The 21,511-nt window shown below is 45.3% G+C and overlaps 1 protein-coding gene across 2 annotated transcripts in view; it reads right to left on the minus strand.

The window, feature by feature from the left end:
- Positions 1–21,511, minus strand: part of CLYBL (citramalyl-CoA lyase) — a 623,747-nt gene that overhangs the window by 543,920 nt on the left and 58,316 nt on the right. The gene's annotated exons all lie outside the window — the stretch shown is intronic.

The raw sequence follows: 21,511 nt of genomic DNA on the forward strand, positions 1-21,511 counted from the left end.
TCCATCATCTCTCTCCCTCTCCTCTATTTTCAGACCCATTATTTCTTCCCCCCCAAAAGTCTGGCATATGCACATCTCTTTAAACACCCCCTTCCCTCCGTGTACTTCTAAACCAGGGTCCCCCCGCAAAGACCTGTCCTCCCCTTAAAGGTCTGCATCTCACCCCTGAAGGTCTGTCCCCCTCCTTGAAGGCCTGCACCCCCCTTGAAGGCCTGCACCCTCCCGAAGGCCTGCACCCCCGAAGGTCTGCACCCCCTTGAAGGCCTGTCCCACCCCCTTGTAGGCCTGTCCCCCCCTTGAAAGCCTGTCCCCCCCCCTTGTAGGCCTGTCCCCCCTTGAAGGCCTGCCTGCCTGTCCCCCCCTTGAAGGCCTGTCCCCCCACATGAATGCCTGTCTCCCCCTTGAAGGCCTGAACTCCCCCTGAAGGACTGTCCCCCCCTTAAAGGTATGCATCTCACTCCTGAAGGCCTGTCCCCCCCCTTGAAGGCCTGCACTCCCCTTGAAGGCCTGCACCCTCCCGAAGGCCTGTAGCCCCCCGAAGGCCTGCACCCCCTTGAAGGCCTGTCCCCCACATGAATGCCTGTCTCCCCCTTGAAGGCCTGCACCCCCCCGAAGGCCTGTCCCCCCCGAAGGCCTGTCCCCCCCTTGAAGGCCTGTCCCCCCCTTGAAGGCCTGTCCCCCCCTTAAAGGCCTGCCTGCCTGCCCCCCCTTGAAGGCCTGCCTGCCTGCCTGTCCTCCCCCCGAAAGCCTGTCTCCCCCATGAAGGCTTGTCCCCCCCCTTTAAGGCCTGCATCCCCCTGAAGGCCTGCCTGCCCGCCCCACCCCAAAGGACCGCTCGCCCCCCCTGCATCTGCCCCTGAAGGCCTGCCTGCCCTTCCCATCCCGAAGGACTGCCTGCCCGCCCCACCCCGAAGGATCGCTCCCCCCCCGACATCCGGTTCTTCCCCTCTGGCCTCCCCGCACCATTTAGAGTAGCGAAGCAGCCTGCAGCAAGATCGCGATGTCAGCGATCTTGTGCTGCTTGTGCTGTCCTCCGCCGTGGACCCGCCCCCCCTCCTCTGACATCAGAGGAGGGGGGCGGGACCGCGGCAGAGGAAACAGCACGAAGCAGCGCAAGATCGCTGACATCGCGATTGACATCTACAATTGTCATTTTATAAATACAAATAATACAGGGCAAACATCAACAAAACCCCTCCCCTTCACATATATCCCCTCTACTATCAAGAAAACTGAATAAGCCACATTATTACAGAATGCTACACAAATATCATGTAACAGAATACCACAGTCACACATGACAGGAATGGTGTTAGGGGAGTGGAACTAGGGCAACTGCCCCCTGGTCAGAGAGAGCCCTAAGCCAGCTGGAAGCTAAAGAAGCACTGCCTGGGCTTTGCACTCCCCAGTTATGTCTAGCAAGATACATATTTCAAATCTGATATATTTGAATCACAAGATAGAAATAAAATTATTTTTTTCTACCTTTTGTCGTCTCTGGTTTCTGCTTTCATTGCCTTTTCACTCTCTTCCAGCCAGTGTCTGCCCTAAGAACATAAGAATTGCCACTGCTGGGTCAGACCAGAGGTCCATCATGACCAGCAGTCCGCTCACGCGGCGGCCCTTTGTTCTAAGACCAGCACCTAACTGAGACTAGCCCTACCAGCGCACATTCTTGTTCAGCAGGAACTTGTCTAACTTTGTCTTGAATCCTTGGAGGGTGTTTTCCCCTATAACAGCCTCTGGAAGAGCGTTCCAGCTTTCTACCACAGAACTTCCTTACGTTTGTACGGAATCTATCCCCTTTCAACTTTAGAGAGTGCCCTCTCGTTTTCCCTGCCTTGCAGAGGGTGAACAACCTGTCCTTAGCTACTAAGTCTATTCCCTTCAGTACCTTGAATGTTTCTATCATGTCCCCTCTCAATCTCCTCTGCTCAAGGGAGAAGAGGCCCAGTTTCTCTAATCTTTCGCTGTACGGCAACTCCTCCAGCCCCTTAACCATTTTAGTTGCTCTTCTCTGGACCCTTTTGAGTAGTACCGTGCCCTTCTTCATGTACGGTGACCAGTGCTGGACGCAGTACTCCAGGTGAGGGCATATCATGGCCCAGTACAGCAGCATGATAACCTTCTCTGTCTCTTCAGTCCAGCATTTGCCCGTTCCATTCACTGTCTGTCTTTCCCTGCCATCTCTCCTCCTGCCCCCCCCCCCCCCCAATTTGGTCTGGCATCCATCATCTTCCTTCTGTTCCCCTCATGGTCTAGCATCTCTGTCCTTCCCTCCCCCCTGTGGTTTTTAGCATCTCTCTCTTCTCATTTCCTCCACTCAGATCTGATATCATTATCTGCTCTCTCTTCCCTTTTCTTCTCTGGTCTTCCTTCTCTATTTTCTGTCTCCATCTAAATTAAATTCTTTCTTACTATTTAGTCCCATTTCCCTCTTTTCACTGTGTCTATCCACAGCTTGTCACCCCTTTCCCTCAACCCTCCATTATCTTACTATTTTCTTCCCCCTTTATTTATCTCCTCCTTCCATCCAGTATGTGTTCTTTCCCCACTTCCATTCAGCATCTGCTCTCCCCTCTCAACTGACATCCATCTGCCTTCTGCTCTCTCTCCCTTCTCACTTCCATCATCTGTCTCCTTCTCTCTCTCATCTCCTCCATTCCATCATCTGCCCCTTCTCTCTCTCTCCCCCCCCCAACCCATCATCTGCCCCCCTTCCCCTCACCTTTGCGGGTCACTTTCTTTCCCCTGAGGGTGGCTCATGTCAGAGGGGAAGCTTTGGCTGAGCAGAACCGCTTGCAAGGAACAGTGGAACTTACTTGATTGATGTCGATGCTGGGGCCCGTTGCCGTTTGAAGGAAAAAAAAAAGGGACCTGCAAAGGCGAGAGGAAGGGAAACCTCCAGGACAGCTGCTCTTTGCCCTCCTTCAGCGGCCCAAGAGTCCAGACCAACAGCAGCAGCTCTGTGTATTTTTAACTTCGGCACAGAGCTGCCCCTAAGCAGTAGTTTAGCGCGGTTTCATGAGGCAGCCTCGGGGCCTTTGCTAGGCCGGCCCGCTTCAATGATGCGATGTGGGCCGGTCTAGCAAAGGCCCCCAGGCTGCCTCATGAAACCGCGCTAAACTACTGCTTAGGGGCAGCTCTGTGCTGAAGTTAAAAATACACAGAGCTGCCGCTGCTGGTCTGGAGGTGCGGAGACAAGGCAGGAGGCAAACGCGGTGGAAGGCAGGAGTCCCGGCACAGCGACTGCAACAGGAAGTTGCAAGTCAGCTGATGCCGGCCTTTCGTTGCGGCAGGGACCGAATCCTTCGCGGACCGGCAAGATTTTTTTGCGGACCGGCGGTTGAAGAACTGTGATCTAGAGTATACAGTACACTTCCGTGAATTCGCGGTTCACGATTGACTGACCAATGGAAAAGCTCTCTTACCAGTTCCGCACAACCAGCCTTCCCTTCCCCAACCTGCGGACTTCCCTCGCCTCAGCATTCACCTGGGGACTTGGAAGGGGCTGGCACATGCGAGTTCGGGGAGTCTGACTGCAGTGAGCACCGGGATAGGAGAAGGAGGGGGAGTGCCGACCACAGTACTCTTCCGATATTCGCGGTTTTTTAACATTCGCGGTCACTCCGTGAACGTAATCCCCACAAATTTCGGGCGAGTACAGTAGTTTACTTGCTTGAATTTTTGGATGAATCTTATCCCCACGTCACTCTCTGCTGGGAACATGAACACCCAATTCATGCAGTGCTTTTTCTACATCCATTACAACCAATATTGATAGCAAATTCTCATGCTTCACTGCCCAACCTACATGTAATACAAATTTTAATATTATCTAGAGCAGGGGGGATCTCAAAGTCCCTCCTTGAGGGCTGCAATCCAGTCGGGTTTTCAGGATTTCCCCAATGAATATGCATTGAAAGCAGTGAATGCACATAGATCTCATGCATATTCATTGGGAAATCCTGAAAACCCGACTGGATTATGGCCCTCAAGGAGGGACTTTGAGACCCCTGATCTAGAGTGTCTTCCTGGTACAAAACCTGTTTGACTGTGGTTGATGCTAATAAGGGTGCTAATCTGTCAGCTAGGGCTTTGGCCAGGATCTTCAAGTTCACATTCAAAAGGGAAATGGGTCTATAAAACCATAGCACATATTATCATAGCCAAGTTTACATAGGATTGTGATACTTGTATTGTACTAGCTACCGTATTTTTCGCTCCATTAGACGCACCTGACCATAAGACGGTGTGTCCCCCCCTCCCTGCCAGGCTCTGTACCCTTTACCCCCTCTGGTAGTCTAGTGGTAGGCCGGGACAGGGCAGGTAGGCAGGTAGGGACAGGGGACAGGGTGGGTAGATAGTTAGGGAGGAAGGCAGGCCTCTCCCCCCACCCCAGGCAGACAGCAGGAAAGCTAGAAAACAGAAGAGGAGGCAGCCGTGTCTGCTGTTCTCAGTGGAAGCGGGGACCAGGTAGACAGCAACCCTTGTGCACTGCTCTCAGAAAGTGAGGCGCCAGAAGTTTTTTTAAAAAAGGTATGCATTGAGGAGGAAGAGGGCCAGCAAGAAAGGGAGGGTGGAAACATTAAAATAAGTTAACAGGAAGGGCTGCTTTGTATATTCGCTCCATTAGATGCACCCTTATTTCCATCCACTTTTTGGGGGGAAAAAGTGTGTCTAATGGAGCAAAAAATACGGTATGTTCATATGCATTAAAAAAAAATTTGAAAACTCACAAGAGGGTTCAGCTTATCTGAAAATGTGTTATAAAATATATTTGTGCATGGGAGGACCGGGGGGGGGATTCATTGGTAAATCTTTGAGCTATTTTCGCTGAATCATTCTTTGCATTTGTACTGTTGTTCTTGTTGAGCTCAATAAAATATATTTGGCAATAAAATATATTTGTGCAGTGAGAACAGAATATGGCAACATTGATTGGTTTCCAATAAAATGTGGCATCTAGCAAGGTTGCATCTTGTCACCTTATCTGTTGAACCTTTACGGCGAAAATAAATTTGGAAGAGAGCGTTGGTTTCAAAGTTGGTAGCCGAAATATACTGCACTATGCAGATGATACAATGCTCATCACTAGCAGCAAAGAAGACATGCTGTATCTACTAAGAAAAGTCAAAGCTGAAAGTCATAACATGGAATTAGAACTGAACATAAACAAGACAAAGATCACGAACATGGAAAATTATGACGATTTTGAGTTTGAATGTGATAGAACAGAAGCTGTAAAGGATTTCAATCTCCTGGGTTCTTTTGTAAACAAAGAAGCAAATAGCAGAGAAGAAATGCTCCACAGAATAGCACTTGGTCGCTCTTCAATGAAGACTCTTGACAAAGTATTAGACAGACGCTGTACAATGCAGCCACAAATCAACAAAACAATAAAAATATCATTTGCAGTCATGAGCTGAGGCAAGTCAGAAAATTCTTTGACAGAACTCTTGGTACAATCCCTAATCCTAGGTCTAATAGACTACTGCAACATACTATATCTCCCATGCACAGCAACCATGATAAAACTACAAACAATACAAAACACAGCCCTAAGACTGATCTACTCACTGAAGAAATTTGACCACATCACAGAGGCATAACATGACTCATATTGGCTCCCAATACAAGTGACTTTTACTGCCTACTATTTAAAGCAATAAACGGAGACAGCCCAGCCTATTGAAACACTTGACTAGTTCAATCCACTTCAACCAGAAATAGGAGAACTCACGCACCATTCACACACCCTCCAACCAAAAACGTCAAAAGAAAAAACTGTACGACAACCTCCTAGCCACTCGAGCTGCAACGCTTGACCAACAACTCTACAACCTATTGACCACGACCACAGACTACAAAATCTTCAAGAAAGAAATAAAAACCTTTCTATTCAAAAACCACATAAAACCAAACTAACACAATCAAGAATATCCCAAGCATCAGCTGCATCACCTGCAACTACTACATATGTACCTCCAATATCATGACAACTCAGATGTAATCCTTAGCAACTCAAAGAAATATACAAACTTCTCCTTAAATACTTCTAATCTCCGGACCATCCATTTGTAATCCGCCTTGAACCGCAAGGTAATGGCGGAATAGAAATCCCTATTGTAATGTAATGTAAACTTGAGAGGGGGGGGAGAGAGGTGCGGTGGCAGTTTAAACTGAAACTGTCTAATCATTTTGAGCAAAAAACTGCAGCCAAAAACTTATTACCTGGTTTTGGCCAAAACCAAAACCTAAAGTTTTGTTGAGTGAATGTGAACCAATGAAGCCCACTGGGGATCATCAGAGCTTGCAATTGGCAGCTCTCTGTTAAACCTACAACAGATTACCCTCCAGTCTCATAAAATACAAGCACAGGGTCCAAGATGGCCGCGGTCGCGGTTCTCTGAGCTACTGCCCGCAAAGTCTTTTCTTTGAAAAATTTCCCTTCGATGTTGTTCGCCGGATTACATACCAGTCAAGCTGAAGAGGAGAGGGAAGAGCGTCCCTGGAGTCTCACGATGCTCTGGAGCAGCTCCCCTTGGAAATATTGAGGTCTTGGTGAGGCGGATGCAGGGTGCCATAGCTTCGTCGGCGTTGCCTTTTCCCGAGATGCTTCCGGGGAACGGAGCAGAGGCGTCTCTTCGGGCCTTTGAGACCACATTGAGCCCCGACATGAGAGCTCCTCCCTTAATCCTCGAGCCACCAGTTCCCCAGGGGTAGAGAGGCAGTCGGAAGTCGACTTGTGTTCTCCCCCAGAGGTTGCCGTGGACGGTGAGAAAAACAGCGACCCAAGCTCTCAGAGTCTTCATCGGAGCCTGAGTACTCATGAGGATGGATTAACAACAGGGTCAGATCCGACCCAGGAGAGACAGAAAAGAGGAGAACCTTTGGTTGGTGAGCAAAACTTTTCATCAACAGACTTGCAAATTTTAAATATTATAAAGCATCAAGAGGTAACATTAGATGCCTTGTGGGATCTGACTGCCAATTTAGTTAAAACAGTGAATACTAATTATCTTCAAATTGAAGGGAAGATAAAAACTCAAGAGAAGGAAGTTTTTCAAATAAAACAAGACCTGGGCGAATCAAAAATAGATATTCAGAATATTAAAGTTGAACTCAAATCCTCCAAATTGATTCAGGAGACATTAATGAAGGACAATGCTAATTTAAGAAGGAAGATAGAGACATTTGAAAATTTCTCCAGGAGTAACAATCTCAGATTGATTAATTTTCCTTGAATTCTAACAGTTACCCCAAGAGAAATGTTAAAACGTTATTTGTTGGAGATATTAAAAGTGTCTGAAGATTCATTGCCTCCATTTACCCAGGTCTATTATTTGCCGAATAAAAATCAGAATCAACAGGAAAGAAATCAAGGACCAATTGATGTATCTGCTTTACTTGAACTATCAGATAAAGAAAGTGCAACACCAGCAACATTAATAGCAACCTTAGCTCTTATTTTGGACAAAAATTGGCTTTTGAGACTTTTCTTTAAAAATAAAGAGAAAAGTTTCTTGATTTTAAGATACAAATCTTCCCAGATTTGGCAAGAGACACACAAAAGCGTAGAAAATAATTTTTATTATTAAAACCTGGAGTATTAGCTCTTGGGGCGACTTTTTATCTTCGTCATCTATACAATATAATTCTCAGAAATATGTTTTTTTTTAGCCATATCAGCTAACGGCCTTTCTCTCTTTGTCCCCCCTGGAGAAGGAAAAGAAATGAGGACTTTAATATATTAGACGCCTGTATATCAGTTAATCGTGTACCACGCTTCTTATGTTAGTATTTTCTTATTATTCCATTTATATTAAATCTTGGATCTTATTGTGGACTTGAGTTGATTAAGCAATATTTATTTTCTTATATAACTTGGGGGGGGGGTAACTTTTTCTTTGTTGTAAATCACTTTCTGTACAAGTTAAATCTTGAATTGAATATTTTGAAAATCATTAAAAAAAACAAAAATACAAGCACTGGCTGACAACTGGGAGAGCCATTTCAACAAAGATTTCCAAAAACGTCTGGCATGTTTAGGCTCCCAAGTCAAAGCAGATGTACTGGTAGTTAAATATCCTGTAAAGACCTTTGTGAGGACATGTAAAAAAAAATTACTACTACCAGCTTTTTAGGCTTACCCAAACTGTGGACAAACAACAAGAAAAAGTAACATTGAGATGTTTCCTGTTTTGTACTTACAGGACACGCATGATACAAATTCTTACTTAATATTGTAAAGTAGTACTGATATTATACAAGCCTGATGCAAATTCCTGAATAAAAAAGCACATTAATGTTACTGAATCTGAAGACTATATGCTCTGAAAAATTACAATCATGATAAACTTCATTTTCCTGTAATATCATTTCCCTAATAACATTATAAGCTTGACCAGTACTTGTGCTTGAAAACAATCACTGCAGGTTCCTCTCTCATAGAATCTAGTTTCTGCACACCATAAGTTTGATTAAAATGCATAATCTTCATCATACCCAACAGAGCCTGGAAATTCTTTAGAGCCACCCAAATAGTATCCAATCAAGAACGACAGATTAGATTCTTACCTTGATAATTTGGATTCTGTTAAGATACACAGAAATCTGTACTTTAGCTGTTGATTCCCACTTAACTGCAAAAGGGTATAACTAAGATCTTGAACTCCTCCCCTTCTGCAGTGGAGAACAACTCCTTCTTCAGTTGATACCAAAGCAATTGAACTTCATTGAAACATAAAAGAGAAGGAGAGGCATGGGGAACATCCCTGGCAAAAAACATATTTTGCTCTGCTCTGAAACTTAGGAAATAGAACAAAGATCAATAAACACTTAATAAGCAAACAGTGATCAATAAATCATGCACATGAGTAGCTAAGAGCCAACATGCTAAGTTCAACTAGTAGGGGCTAGAGAACCCACCAAAGGGAAAGAGAATAGGAAACCTCCTGTTCCTGTAACAATGTCTCTGCTTAATCTTAGATACACAGAAACATAGAAACATGATGGCAGATAAAGGCCAAATGGCCCATCTAGTCTGACCCTTCGCAGTAACCATTATTTCTTTCTCCAAGAGATCCCATGTGCTTATCACAGTAGAAGAGGTCCTGAGATGGACACTGGAAATGTCTGAGGCAGAAATCAGGTGAATCAAAAGTCTGCACAGGGAGGGCAGTTTGGACTCCTGTGTATCTTAACAGAACCGAGATTATTGAGGTAAGAACCTAATCTGTTGTTCTGTTACATATACACAGGAGACTGTACTTTAGCTGACATACCAAAGCAGTGCCAGATGTCTAGGGAGGGACAGATGAGCTTGCCTGCAGAACCAAGGACCATAAGTGGCATCCTCTCAAACTGCCACATCCACTCTGTAGAACTTAGTAAAGGTGTGAAGAGTAGCCCAAGTAGCTGCTCTACAGATTCCATCAGGCAAAATAGCAGATAATGTAGGAAGAAGAAATCACCATGCGGATCTATCTGGCAACGGAAGATTTGGAAGCTGTTCTGCCCCATCTCGAGTGACTGATCAGCACAAAAAGATTATCAGAAAGCCTAGTCATTAGTCCTCTCCAGGTACAAAAGCAAGGCCGTGTGCACATCCAGCTTGTGCAAAAGTTTGTCCTGTTTGTCGAAACCTATAGGATGAAAAATGGGCAAACGAAATTTTTGATTGACATGGAAGGCGGAAACCACCTTCAGAAGAAAGGAAGGAACTGCGTGCAGAGAAACACCTAACTCCATGAAAAGGAGAAAATGCCCCCTGCATGAGAGGGCCTTCTTGCCAAGACTATGTCAACCAAAATCACTGCCTTGACTGTAAGGCATATACCAGGGGAAAAAATTTAAAGGAATTCCTTTTGCCGTCCTTTCTACCCATTCAAAACACAGATGTAGTGGCCTGACAGGGAAGTCTGTTGGGGTGTTTTCAGACAATGCCACTGTGGTGGCTTATGTGAACAGACAGGGAGGCACCAGAAGTGCTTCCCTTCACTTGGAGGCACAGATGTTATTCCAGTGGGTGGAACTTCACTTCCAGGCTCTCTCAGCTGCTCACGTGGCAGGGTAGTGAATGTCCAGACCAACTTTCTCAGCAGACAGACTCTGGATCCTAGAGAGTGGTCATTGTCCCTGTTTTCCATCATTGTTCAGACTTGAGGCAGACCGAACATGTCCACAGACAAATATGCAAAGGCAGCCCGCTTTTATAGTTGAAGAGCTGAGCAGGGAAGCGCAGGGCTAGATGCTTTAGTTCAACCCTAGCCCACAGAGCAACTCCTCTATGTATTTCTGCCATGTGCCATGGTAGATTGGATCATTCGCAGGATATCGAACCATCAGGGACTGGTGATCCTGGTGTTCCCAGACTTCAAACACATAAAACAGACCCCACACACTACCCCAGTGATCACCGATCCCCCCCCACCCCCATAAAAATATTAATCACACCTTTAAAATTCAGCCTCCAGAACATCCTCACCTGGCAGCCTGGCATAGGAAAGCCTAGTTGTGCTGCACAGAGGCGTCTTAAGCCGTCTTGGAGGTGGGTTAGGGACCCATGGAGAGGAGGACCTATGCCCATAAGCCCCTGTAATCACTACATTGATATTGAAACATGTGCACTCCCCTATACACCCCCAAAACCCTTTTGTACTGGCATATAAGTGGCTCCTGCAGCCATAAGGGCTATTGGGGTGGTAGTTAAGTGGGTCTAGGGGATTCTGGAGGTGGTTTGGGGAGATCACCATGACCTATAGGGAGCTGTAGTGAGGAGAAGACATGGCACCCTTTTTGTGAAGTTCACAGCAGTGCCATGTAAGGTACCTTTAGGTGCCGTGTCTGGGTGTTCAGTCCATCACTTTGCAGACCCCTCCCACGTCCAACAGGGCTTGTTCTAGGCGTTTTTGACTTGGACAAAAATGTGGTATAAAGATAGACGATTTAGCGACTTGGACGATCAGATCAGCAGGACGTATACTTAGATGATTTTTGAAACAAAAAAAAATTTGGACGTATTTTTCGAAAATGTGTCCTAAGCTATTTTTTACTTTGGACGACTTGTGACTTGGATGAAAACGGACTTAGACGTTCCTTTTGATTATGCCCCTCCATATGTTCAATTCCAACCTGCAGTCCAGGTATTGCAGAAATCCACAACTTTTATGAGCACATGCTCCACCCCCTTAGCCTTAGAGTTAATAAACAATGTCTTTAAAGATGATATATGGGATTATAGTGGAAAAATCCAAAGGGAAAACAGAGTCCCATAAAATGGAGCATAGAATGTTACAAAAGGATGGTTGAGAATCTCAGAAACTAGCTTGGGCAAATAGAATAGAATTTCTCAGTCAAGACTTATAAGGTACAGTACACCAGCACCTGTAATACAGAGAAAGGGTTCCCTGCATGAAAAAGCATAAAGCTCCAAAAAACACTGTGCTGAGACAATGGTGACCAGAAAAAAAACATCTTGATCATTAGGGCCAGAAGAAATTCATCTGTTAGTGGTTCAAAAGAGGCCTCATCAAGGCCCGGTGAAACGATGTGAAGGTTCCATGAAGGGAAAAGATGACGCAAGGGAAGATACAAATGAAGCACCCTCCTCATACACCTGGTCCCATCTGGAAGAGCAGTAAGCAAACTAGCACCTTTGTGCACTCAAAAACACGAAAGGCCTACAACATGAACTTTCAGAGAGGTCACTGTCAGACTTTTGTCTAAACTCTCCTGAAGGAAAGCCAGGACTACTGAACTGGGATCCTTCCCAGCTCCACCTGATTCCTAGCACCCCACTGTGGGAAAGCCTTCCAGGTTTTGGCAGAAGAAGCTATTATAAAGAATATCTTCAAGTGCAAAGGAGTCAATATCACTACCTCTGAATAACTGCTTTTCATCAATGCTGAGAACTCAAAATGCAGTGGGTTCTACATGTCGACTCTGGCTTCATGGGCTGCTGAGAAAGACAGAAGATGTGCTTCCGCCTAGTAGAACGCCGCTGATCTTTCTGCCCAAGAGAGAGAGAGCTCTAGAGCTCCCTCATGCAATACATACGTCACCACTGAGGTGTCAAAGAAACTTGCACTGCTGGTCCTTTCTGAAGGAGCTGGAAAGCGAGTAGCACCAGCTGAATTTCCTGAAGCTTCAAACAATAAGACAACCAATGTTGCAGACCATCAGTCCACTGCCCCTGAATGGAGCGGCCCTTATTAAACCCGCAACAGACGTCTAATAAATAAACTGAGTGCCCTCGGAATGGGTCCCAGGGACAGGAACAGGTTGAGTAGAAGGCGACAGAGGGCAGTGATCAATGAAGATCGCTCTGAGGAAAGGGATGTTACCAATGGTGTCCCTCAAGGTTCTGTTCTTGGGCCTGCTCTTTTTAACATTTTTATACACGATATTGCTGAAGGGTTGTCTGGTAAGATTTGCCTCTTTGCAGATGATACCGAAATCTGCAATAGAGTAGACACGCTGGATGGTGTAAATAATATGAAGAAAGACCTAGCAAAGCTTGAAGAATGGTTTGAAATTTGGCAGCTAAAATTTAATGCTAAGAAATGCAAGGTCCATGCATTAGGGCTGCAAAAACAAGAGGGAACGGTACAGTTTAGGGGGTGACGAACTTATGTGCACAACAGAAGAGCGGGACTTGGGTGCGATTGTATGTGATGATTTTAATGTGGCCAAACAGGTTGAAAAGGTGACGGCGAAAGCTAGAAGGATGTTAGGTTGCATAGGGAGAGGTATAGCTAGTAGGAAAAAGGAGGTATTGATGCCCCTGTATAAGACTTTGGTGAGACCTCATTTAAAATATTATGTACAATTCTGGAGGCCGCATCTTCAAAAAAATATAAAAAGGATGGAGTCAGTCCAGAGGACTGCTACTAAAATAGTATGTGGTCATCATAGGGCATATGGGGACAGTCTTAAAGATCTCAATCTGTATACTTTGGAGGAAAGTCGAGAGAGGGGATTATATGATAAGAGTTTAAATACCTACATAATATAAATGTGCATGAGTCGAGTCTCTTTAATTTGAAAGGAAACTGCAATGAGAGAGCATAGGATGAAGTTAAGAAGTGATAGGCTCCGGAGTTATCTGAGGAAATACTTTTTTACGGAAAGGGTGGTAGATGCATGGAACAGTCTCCCGGAAGAGGTGGTGGACACAGAGACTTTGAATTCAAATGGGCCTGGGATAGGCACGTGGGATCTCTGAGAGCAAGAGATAATGGTTACTGTGGATGGGCAGACTAGATGGGCCATTGGCCTTTATCTGCCATCATGTTTTGATGTTTACATAAGAACATAAGCATTGCCTCCGCTGGGTCAGACCCGAGGTCCATCGCGCCCAGCAGTCCGCTCATGTGGAGGCCCAACAGGTCCAGAACCTGAACAGTAATTTCTATCTATACCCTTCTATCCCCTTTTCCAGCAGGAAATTGTCCAATCCTTTCTTGAACCCCAGTACCATACTCTGCCCTATTACGTCCTCTGGAAGCGCATTCCAGGTGTCTACCACACGTTGGGTAAAGAAGAACTTCCTAGCATTTGTTTTGAATGTCCCCTTTCAACTTTTCTGAATGCCCTCTTTTCTTTTATTTTTCAAAAGTTTGAAGAATCTGTCCCTTTCTACTCTCTCTATGCCCTTCAAGATCTTGTAAGTCTCTATAATATCCCCTCTAAGTCTTCTCTTCTCCAGGGAAAAGAGTCCCAGTTTCTCCAATCTCTCAGCGTATGAAAGATTTTCCATCCCTTTTATCAAACGTGTCGCTCTCCTCTGAACCCTCTCTAGTAACGCCATGTCTTTCTTAAGGTACGGCGACCAATATTGGACACAGTACTCCAGATGCGGGCGCACCATCGCCTGATACAACAGCAGGATAACTTCTTTCGTTCTGGTAGTAATACCCTTCTTGATTATACCTAGCATTCTATTTGCTCTCTTAGCGGCCGCTGCGCACTGTGCCGTCGGTTTCATTGTCATTTCCACCATTACCCCCAAGTCCCTTTCTTGGGTACTCTCTTTCACTAACATCCCTCCCATTGTATAGTTGTACCTCGGGTTTCTGCTTCCCACATGTAATACTTTACATTTCTCAACATTGAACTTCATCTGCCATCTCGTCGCCCATTCTCCTAGTTTGTTCAAATCCCTTTGCAATTCTTCGCAGACCTCTTTAGTCCAAGCTCCACTAAATAGTTTGGTGTCATCTGCAAATTTTATTATCTCACACTTCGTCCCTGATTCTAGATCATTTATGAATATATTAATAGCAGCGGCCCGAGCACCGAGCTCTGCGGGACCCCACTCGTTACCCTCCTCCAGTCCGAGTAGTGGCCCTTCACTCCTACCCTCTGTTTCCTACCCGCCAACCAATTTCTGATCCATCTGTGTACGTCTCCTTCCACTCATGGTTCTTCAGTTTCCGGAGTAGGCGTTCATGGGGCACCTTGTCAAAGGCTTTTTGGAAATCTAGATATATGATGTCTATGGGGTCTCCTTTGTCCATCCGTTTGTTAATTCCTTCGAAGAAGTGCAATAAGTTCGTTAGCCACGATCTCCCCTTGCAGAAACCATGTTGGCTGGTTATCAGAAGTTCGTTTCTTTCAAAATGTTCATCGATGTTTTCTTTTATCAGTGCTTCCACCATTTTCCCCGGAACAGAGGTCAGACTCACCGGTTTGTAGTTTTCCGGGTCACCTCTTGATCCCTTTTTAAAGATGGGCGAAACGTTGGCTATCTTCCAATCCTCCGGGATCATGCCCGTTTTCAGGGATAGATTGCAAATTTGCTGCAGTAGTTCCACTATTTCCTCCTTTAGTTCCTTCAGAACCCTTGGATGGATTCCATCCAGACCCGGGGATTTGTCAGTTTTTAATTTTTCTATCTGCCTGCGTACATCTTCAAGGCTCACTTCCATGGATGTTAATTTTTCTGCTTGATCTCCATTGAAGAATTGATCGGGTTCCGGTATGTTGGATGTCTCTAACCTAACAGGCTGTCATCCATCCCAAGAGTCATCCACTCAAAAATCCAAAGAAGCCAGCCCTGGCCGAGAGCCACCTCCTGAAGAAACGAGCTCAAATTACTGTTAGCTGGCTCCATCCAGGGGAGTGGCATCTGAAGGGGGAAACTCAGCGGAGATCACCATGATAGGAGGGACTCCCATCAAGGGTGCATGGGCACTCTGACCTGGGGAATCGCCTCCAAGGAAGCCGCCCAAGACCCCAGAATCTGCAGATAAAACCAGGCCGAAAAAGCTGGACAGTCCAAGAGAATTCCGATCCATTGACGAAGGTTCTGTCTACTTGCCCTGAGAAGAAACACACGGCCCTGTCTGGAGATGAAGAGAAGCCCCTGAAACTCCAGGGACTGGGAGGACGCCATGCATCTCTTCCTGCAGCAGAGACACTGCACCTTCGGACAATCAAGACGAAGCCCGGATCACCCTCTGTCCCAGGAAGGGTGGACTTGGACCCCTTGCTGAAAGAAAGCCGCCTCAACTACAAGCACTTTCACGAAAGAGCGGGAATTGTCGTGAGGCCTAAGGGGCAGAGCTGCAAACTGGAAATGTTGCAGTAGAACATGGAAACGCAAAACCTGCGATGCCCCAGGTAGATTGAAAGATGGAGGGAAACCTCTATGAGATACAAGGACAATAGAAACTCCCCTGGAGAGAAATCAGCTATTACCATGTACTCCACTGTCCATTCAGAAAAGAAAGAATTCACAAGAAGTGGGTGATTGACAGTGGATCTAGAATGTGTCACCAATCCTCTGAGCCCTTCTAATAATAATTTATTTTGTATATACCACTATACCAAAAAGTTCGAAGCTGTTTACAACAAGGACAATTAATACTTACAGTGTGAATAGGAATAACATAAGAGATAAAATAAGCAAATAAAATTGGAATGGATCAGTTAAAACAGGAGATTTTATGTAAAAACACAGAATGTATTAAGGCGTCAACCTATCAAATTGACGGGTCTTTAGCAGTTTTCTGAAATCAAAATAGCACGAGGAAGAATGAGGAGTATCCACCTAAGCCCCCATTCATGGTCTGGAACAGGTTCCAGCATCTCGAAGACTAAGAGGCGTTGTAGAATATTGCAGACCCTGGACTCTGTGATGTGGTCAACTTGCTGGAGTCCAGAAAGCAAGCTGGAGGCGGAAAAAGGAGAACAAACAAATGTCCAATAAAATTTGAGTCCACACCTGACAAAACTGAGAAGTCAGCCTTTGACGAGGAAGCTACGCCCAACCCCTGGCGTCATCTGACTTCTTAGGCGCAACCACTGCATAATAACCTGAGGACACCTGGAATTCGAACTATTGTAATGTGGGTGTTACCCTGGGAATGAATCTGGGAGGAAAAACCTGTGTATCCCTGATGACACCTGTGTGAGGAACAAAGTGAAACTCATTCACAGGAAGCGACTTAGGGCGGCACTCGGCCGCACCTGTGTAGTGGCCATCCAGACCTATACCAACAAGAAGCTGGCCCTTGAAAAGACATCCACTGAAGGTGATTCTTGAGGCAGTGTCCTTCACCAAAGACGGATCCCATGAGTTTTGTGCTCAGATACTGCACCAGCAGAGAAGGTACCAAGAACTTGAATGAGATCATAAAGGGCGCCCGGCACCACACCAACCAGTATCAGCTGAGGACAGGCATGTACCTCCCCAGAGGATGCATTGTGCAGGCCAGAATGACAGGCATGTGCCATAAAGGAAGTGGTACATGCATCGCATCAAGAGAGTCCTCAGACTCGGAGCGCAGGCGTACTGCGCCAGGCTCCAGAATGGCCTCTGAGCGAGATTTTCTTCAGAAGGCATGGACCCAGGCTGGTTCCCCAGCCCAAGAGGACACATAGGAAGAGAAGTCTGCAGCTCCTTCCCCCTCCCTCAGCAAGCTATGGCACACGGTACAAAATTGCTGATCCAGCGTCCATCAGGAGCAATCAATAGAGTAGGGGTTGGGGAGTCCATTTCAATTGATTTTGAGTCAAATTGAAGGGTTTTTGAGGCAGAAATAAAAGTTAGAAAAAAGATAGATTTTAAAATTCAAGATGGCTGCTATCACAAATTCACACCAAAAACGGCAAAAATAAACCGACTGAGCTTCCAACCCATGTGGACGCAAAAGGAGGGAGGTGAAAATGCAGCCAGCACCCTGCAAGTCCCCGCTGAGTCCTCTGCGGATGCCTAACAGCCTGCACTCAAGCCTCTGCAATGCAATAAACGAGCAATGCAACAAGGGTATGGACCTCGAGCTCCAAAAAAGGTTTCTGCAGGCTGGCCAATAGATATCACAAGAAATTGGCCTGTCATCTGCAGAATGTAGTCTGTAGTCTGCTTCTTTTCCAAGCAGGCAGAGCTGTACACTTGACTAGGGGAGATCTTGGCACCAAAATAAAGCAAAAAGACCAACAAAAATAAAGAGCAGATCAGAAAAACTCATTCTGGCTCGTTTACAGAACTGAAGGGGGCAGGAGAGCCCTCTGGTGAAGAAGGAGGGATTCAAAAGCTGGAGTGGATTCCTTCTGTATAGCTCGCAACACTGGGATATTACCCATCCATCCAGAATGACACACCTAAACTAAACCTTAGGCTTATATACCACATCTTCTCTATTACAGTAGAGCTCAGCACAGTTTACAAGAAATTAGAAAATAGAACAGATACAATATGGAATTGGAATAGTATAGAGAGGAGAGGAATTTACAACTTTGAAAAAAGCCAAGTTTTCAGATGTTTTCAAAATGGTTGGAAAGAGCCCAGATCGCGCAGTTAAATAGGAAAATTAATCCACAACTCAGTAATTTTGAAAAGTAGAGACCTATTACACTATAAAATCCAACAGAAAAATACCCGAAAACAACAAAAAGAAGCACAGCAGATCAGAACACACCTCTGAGTTTGCTTGCAAAAGGAAAAACTGAGGAGACAGCTGTTCTCCACTTTAGGAGTTCAAAATCTTAAAGTGACACTCTTCTGCAACTTTGCAGGAAGTGGGAATCAACACGTAAAATGCAGAATCCTAAGGGGAGAGTGTGGTGCAGTGGTTAAAGATGCAGCCTCAGCTGCTACTTGTGACCCTGGGCAAGTCACTTAATCCCACCATTGCCCCAGGTACATTAGATAGATTGTGAACCCACCAGGACACAGAGCTATGGCTGATGAACTAGAGGAAGAGATTTTCAGTTGGCAGGGCTTTGTTTATAAACATTTATCAACCTAGCTACAATACTACTTTATCCTAAAGAAGAAAAAAAAAGAAAAGAAATATAAATTTTTTTTCTACCTTTGTTGTCTGGTTTCTGCTTTCATCTTCTCATCATTCTCTTCCTTCCATCCACTGTCTGCCTTCTCTCTGCCTCTTGCATATGACATCTGCTCTATTTCTATGCCTCTACCAGAAACTGTCTGCCTCTCCCTTCCCCACCCATTGGTCTGGCACCCATCTTCTTCCCGCCGTTCCACAATGATCTGATATCTCTGTCTTCTTCCCTTCCATCTCAAACTCCCTCCCCCAGGTGGTTTTTAGCATCTCTCTCCTCCTTCCATCCCTTCAGATCTGATATCTGTCTCCCTCCCCTCTCCCAATACTCTGGTATCTCTTTCTCCTCTCCCTTCCTTTTCTGCTTTTCTTCTTGATTTATTGTCTACCTCAAATACTTTCTTACTTTCCAGTCCTCAATTTCCCTTTCATTGTGTCTACCTACAGCTTGCCACCTCTTTCCCTCACCTCTTCCAGTATCTCACTAACTCTATCCTCTTCTCCCAATCCAGCATGTGCCCTTTTATCTTTATCCTCTCCTTCTATCCAGTATGTGCTCCCCTCCCTTCCTCCCCACTTCCCTTCTGTGTCTGTTCCCCTTGCTCCCCTCCCCATTTTCATCCAGCGTATGCTCCTCCCTCTCTCCACTTCCCTTAAGTGTCTGTTCCCCTCTCTTTCCTTCCCACTTCCTTCCAGCATCTGTGCCCCTCACTCCTCCCCATTTCCCTTTGTTCCTCTCTCCCCTTCAGTGTCTGTTCCCCTCTCTTCCCTCCCCGCTTCCATCCAGCATCTGCTTCCCCTTCTCTTCTCATTTCCCTTTGGCGTCAGTTCCTTTCTCTATGCTCTCCCTTTAGCATCTGTTCCCATCTCTCCCCTCCAAACCTTCCATCCAGTGTCTGCTCCTCCCTCTCTCCACTTCCCTTTGGTGTCTTCTCCCCTCTCTCTCCTCTCCACTTCCTTCCAGCGTCTGTTCTCTCTCCTCCCACTTCCATGCGCTTCTGCTCCCCTCTCCCTCCTCACTTCCATGCGGCATCTGCTCCCTCCTCTCTCTTCCTCATTTCCCTTTGGCATTTGTTCCTCTCTCCCCTCCTCTTTGGTACCACTCGACCTCTTCCCTTTGTCGGGCTATCTCTCTCCCTTCCACTCACCTTACCGGGTGCTTTTCAGAATTGAGGTTCTCTCTCCGAGCAACCCAGATGCAATAGCCCTCTAACAGGTCGCATACAACTACTCTGAAACTTCTCCTCTGATGCAAGCCGCCCAGGCAGAAACAGGAAGTTGCATCAGAGGAGAAGTTTCAGAGTAGTCGCACGCAACTTGTGAGAAGGCTATGGCATCCAGGCTGCTCGAAGAGAAAACCTCAATTTTGAAAAGCACCCGCGAAGGTGAGGGGAAATGAGAGAGATGGCCCGACAAGGGGAAGAGATTCCTGGACCACAGCGATTGGGAGGGAGGGGTGTCTGCTGGACTGCACGATCGTGAGGAAGGCCGCTGACCAGGAGGGGTGAAAAGGGAGGCAACGCGCAGCAGATACTTTACTGCAGGGACAAAGCCATTTACCGCTCCACAGGGCATTGAATGGCCTTATTCCCGTACCCGCGGCTACCAATCTTTTTTTTGCCCCATTACTGCAGGTTACCCGTGGCTAACCTCGGGTAACAGTCATTGTGTCATTCTCTAGTATGTGCACATGTACTAATTTTTGTAATAGTTGCACGTTAATGGCAACATAAGGACATGGTCATTAATACAGAAAATAGAAAAGGGTCATTTTTATTTCTATGGTAAGTATGGCCTTAGCACACAGGAAAAAAACCAGACAAGGGCAAGCTAAGTCCACTTTTTGCTGCAGCTTAGTAAAAGGATTCAATAATTAGAAAATTTAAGCAATTATTCCTATATCATGCACTTTTATTCTGAAAGATTTCAATATAATCAACTATGTTGTTCCAAACTGAATGGCTTTTTTTTTCCCTTCATGAAATGATTTCTAAGATTAGTTCTCTTCTTTACAAAACAGCACCTGCATCTGAAAAACACTGCACAACACAATGTGGATACTGATGAGCAGTATTTTAACAGTCATGATGATCCCTGAGCACTATTGTCTTATGCTAATGGTAAGCTGGCATACATATCAAAAGGTGACATCAGCATAACACAGAACACAAGTGAAAATGAGTTAAATTGTGGGGGGAAGTGCAGACAGTGCTAGGAAGAAAATCTTAATGCCTATTCAAAAAAAGGCAAAGAAAAAAAACTTTGAGTGATATAAAATCAATATACTACTGTGATTACTACTTGCAGACAAAAAAAAGTCTTGCTGAATTTATGGTTAGTATCTATATTTGCCTCATATGGTTTTCTAATTCACCAAAATTTGGATTGCATCATAATCAGCTAGTATGTAGTTGAAATGCCCTTTTCCTCCTCCTATAAAATAATGTGATTTCTTTTCTGGAGATTTATGCATCCTGGATTGACAAATGGTTTAAGGTTCCTAACAGGGTTGAGGCAAGCAGTGACTTCATACTGGAAAGCAGGGGTGCCCAAAAGTAGATTGCAAAGGCAACACGAGTCAATCGCGATAGACTTGCATTACCTTTGCGTTCTGTTCTCCCTGCTTCCCCGAAGCCAGGCCAGGTGCGTACAAGTGCCGGACCCACAGCCTTCCCCCCAACATCAATTCTGACATCGGAGAGGAAGTTCCGGGCCAGCCAGCCTGAAAGAATTTTTCCACAGTCGGGATTTACCTGAGCGTTTTTGAAAAAAAGTTTTTGATTGAGATGAACTATGGATGAACTATGAACATTATTCTTGAGCTAAGTATCATTATTTGAATTTTTGATTCCGTTGAGTAAATTATTTGGTCGAGATTCACTGGAGATATATTCTTATATTTATAAATTTCACTCGAGAGCACTTTTGTGTTATTTCACTACACACACGTGTATGCCTATAATGGTGTGGGCGTGGCCTGGAAAATAGCCTGCCGATTGACTAAAGACTGGTCTGCTTCGGCAGCCGTCGTTATAGCTTAGTTTAAATCTTTATTAAATTTTCAGATCTTACAAAAAGTGCATCATAACATACATGTCATAACCATAATAATTAAGCACTTATAAACATTCAGAATCAGTTTATCAATACCCCAAAATACCCCCCTCCCTTCCCACCCATCAAAAAAAAGAACAAGGAATCATATAAAGATATAT

The sequence above is a fragment of the Geotrypetes seraphini genome, chromosome 6 (assembly GCF_902459505.1).
Source record: "Geotrypetes seraphini chromosome 6, aGeoSer1.1, whole genome shotgun sequence".
Taxonomy (NCBI): Eukaryota; Metazoa; Chordata; class Amphibia; order Gymnophiona; family Dermophiidae; genus Geotrypetes; species Geotrypetes seraphini.